This window comes from Austrofundulus limnaeus, unplaced genomic scaffold, assembly GCF_001266775.1.
Source record: "Austrofundulus limnaeus strain Quisiro unplaced genomic scaffold, Austrofundulus_limnaeus-1.0 Scaffold415, whole genome shotgun sequence".
Taxonomy (NCBI): Eukaryota; Metazoa; Chordata; class Actinopteri; order Cyprinodontiformes; family Rivulidae; genus Austrofundulus; species Austrofundulus limnaeus.
Window position 1 is genome coordinate 29,664 of NW_013952817.1, and position 3,771 is coordinate 33,434.

Genomic DNA, 3,771 nt, shown 5'->3' on the forward strand with positions numbered 1-3,771 from the left:
AAAACAGCAGAACTAACGTGGCCGTCCTGTGAAGGAGTGGGTGGAGTCTCCGCTTGGGTTACCAAGTGAGGGGCTGGGCTCGCCTTGGCATTGCTAAGTCACTGGGATTGTGACGTCACAATCCCCAGGTTTTTGAAACTGCTCATTTGATGATACTAAAAAACCCATTTACATATTGTCAAAAAACAATGGGGAGTATTTATTTATTTATTTTTATTTTTTGGCACTTAAGACTGTTTCTGGAAGCAGTACAGACCCAAATCGAAGCATGAAAACATGTAAAAAAGTTAATTTGCATAATAGGTTCCCTTTAAGTAAAGTAACAAAGTATATTTACTTTGTTACTTTACAACTATGTGGATATCAAGAGTGTTTAAAAGGTTATATATTAGTTTTTTTTTCTGAATAATCTACACAGGACAACATTTATCTAAAMCTCTCTAAAATGGTCCCTAAACCCCATCCATGCAATCTAGGAATTATTRTAAGTTGTAGTCAACAAGAGGTAACTCAGTAGTATGCAGGGGGTGTGAGATATTTTATATTATAACTTACAAATGTCTCAGAGGACACATTTGAACTACAGGAAGTAAGGAGAAAATAGACAAATACAAATTTAAAAGAWGTATGTAGAGAAAAAGAAAGTTCASCTTTCAACATACCTTGAATAATGAGACGGTATGCCTCTGTTGTTGAAATCCTATTAGAGAAATAATTAACTTTATAGATTCCAGTATCATTTTTAGTCAGCATTTTTAAGCAAAAGGTCAAACTTTCAGGACTAAAATTCCCTTTCTTTGCATCATAGAAAATGAAATCCCCATCGGCAATCAATTCTCCATTCAACGTCCAAGCAGCATTTTTATATGGAGGGTTTTTTTTAACATGCAGGCAAACTGAGCTGTTTTGCAGTTGATAACGTGTCGCTGGAGGTTCCTCTGCCATCACACCTAAAGGAAAATGTGTGAAGTAAAAATGTTTAAAATACATATACTGTCCAAACAAAAGTAAGTTACACCAGAGACATTGGATACAAAAAAAAGTGATGCACTGCATGGAGAAAGAAATTAAGTCACTTTTCTTGTTCAGTTTTTCCCTTTTTAAAATAAAAACGGAAAATGACCATGGCACAAGAATAAATATATGGGTAAACATACTACTTCAAAATCATGCWGGAAGGCTTTAGTTTTCTTGCTTAAGTTATATGCTTGTATATGTATATTTTTTGTTGTTTTRGGTTTCACATTAACGGTGCTGTACATGAGACAGACACCGCATGACATATGTCACCCTTCATTTGTGTTGATTTAATAAAAGAAAAAGTCAGAGATGTTGGCTCCTTCTTACCTGTGGATATCCAGTAACTCAGAAGCAGAAGAAGCATTTTTAAGATATCTGTAATCATGATCTGAGCAGGTGCAGAGCAGGAGACACGCAGCTCGTCACCCAACGAAGCTATATGCGAGCGTAAAATACCAGATGCTGTTTTTAAGAAGAAAACGGAAGTGAAGTAGCAGAGCAGGAAGAGTCAATGACGCAAATTATCATTGTTTCTTGAAGCTTATCAGTTTTCATTTTAAGTGTTTGGTTAGATTAAGTCCACTGGGATTTAGAATGTAAAAAAAACTCTGAAATGTGCCTTTATCAGCTCATAATTWTCTCTGAACTCTGAACTTATTTAGTAAATCTACATTACACAAAAACATATGCGTAACTGTAAATCACTTTTTTAATGGGATGTTTATCATATGATTAAATCTGTAACAAAAATAAAGTTACACATTTTTACTACTTTTTGCTGCGCAAACTAAACAGTACCAAGAACAAAAACCTTTTTCTGTCTCAGGTGATTTAGTTTGGCTTTATAAATAAGTATTTCCTGTGCTTGACTTCATGCCAAAAATATGCAAACAAAAGAAGAAGTGAAAATCCACCAGCAGTTTAGGCKTTTGCCTGTTGATCATAGAGGCGATCTTGTGGGTGGCTGATAAAYTAAAATTATTATGGTTAATAAAGGGTACAAAACATGTTAGCTAAAAAAAACTGATACAATRATTTATTTCCCTTAACTGCAACTATGATAGAATGCAGAAGAAGCAAAAATGTTAGATTCATTTAATATAGCCAACTTTTGCTGTTTTGAAAATCAAAACCTTTCACTGTAAGGAGGTATAAATACAGTGTTCTAAGGTGAAAACTTCCCAAACTTGCATTTTGATGAACTTTTGTTTTTGGTGTATCCATAAGGCCAAWCTTGTCATAGGTTGTGTTTACATTCAGGGACTGTGGTCAAATTCAAAGACCTTCCGATGTGACCCACAAAAGTGTCTTTCTTTTTCCCGATTTGAGGAGTGGGTCCGGTGGATCCTTCGCCTATCCCAAGATGCATTGTGGGCCAAGCAAAGGCAATTTTTTTTCTTTGCTTGTAAGGCAGACGAAGCAAGAGAAAGGAGTGCGGTTTTGAATGAAAATCTGAAGTTATAAAGATTGAAAGTTTAAAACAGTTGGGTTATAGGATTTTTTCATTCGAATAAACGTGTTTTTAATATTATTCTTCTTAAAAATCAAACAAGCTCATACGGTCAAATAAATGAGCATGTACGGCAAACCCCTTGGTTCTTCAAGTATTTCCTTTAAGCTAATTTTGTTATTTAAAAATATTAATAATAATATACTGATATTTTGCTAATTTAGACCCATTTTTCTTCTGTTTAGTGTTGTCACAGTTGCTAAGCACAGGACGTACGATGGGGTAAGGGCGGGAATAAAGTTGAAAGCTAGGTCGTTTTTCAGTCTTCACGGTCGATCAAGGACCCAGCCCACTYAAACAGGGGAGGYTTTCGAAGGATGCAGTCCCTGAATTTGAACACAGCCTGGGTCTTTAGGGTTATTTATTTATTTATTTATTTATTTGTTTGTTTGTTTGTTTGTTTGTTTGTTTGTTTGTTTGGGTTGTTGTTGTGTGTTTTAGTTTCCCCTTCTCGTTCCCTTGTTTATCCCTTCTCTTTCACAGTGTCCTCAGTTTGCTCCCTGTCTGTTGTCAATCAGCCACTCTCAGCTGTTGTCACTCCCCAATCAACCCATTTGTTTCCACATTCTAATCAGCCCCTGTGCTAAATATTCAGCTCCCTGCCTCCACTACTAAGACCAGCATTGTTATTCCTCGCCACTTGATTGCCTTGTTGTCGCTCTTTCACTAAGTTTTGCTGCSACGTCGGCCAGTTGTTTTTCCTTTTTATTTAAACTTTACCGTTTGGACTTTAATTTCTCCTGGAGTTCATTTGCATYATGGGTGTGACTGCCGACAAATCAAAAACCGAGTTGTGAGAGTGCACAGCTCAGCCTCGACCACTCACACATGTCTCCATCAAAATGGAATATTTTTTCATGAAATTTCCAGTTGCAGGGAGCTGGTGCCCATGTCACCATCAGAGAGGTGGGGTAAACCCTGGACAGGTCATGAGTCCATCACAGGGACACATGAAGACAAATAGGTCATCATTGCAAATGAGAAATGTTTGTCGTCTGACTTACCTGTTAAAACAAAGGTTTTTAACCACRCACACCTAGTATCAGGATTTGCAGRTAAATRTCAAATTTAAAGTAGCTGGGAGGATACATAGGACAAAGGAGGCATATGTGRTAAGAACAAGGTTTATTTAAGCTATTTACAAGTATAAACAGGAGCTGGATCCAAATCTGCAAAATAACATTTTATTTTTTCCAGGTGAGTATGTTAACAATTTTGCGTGGGAGAGCAGATGGAGGTTT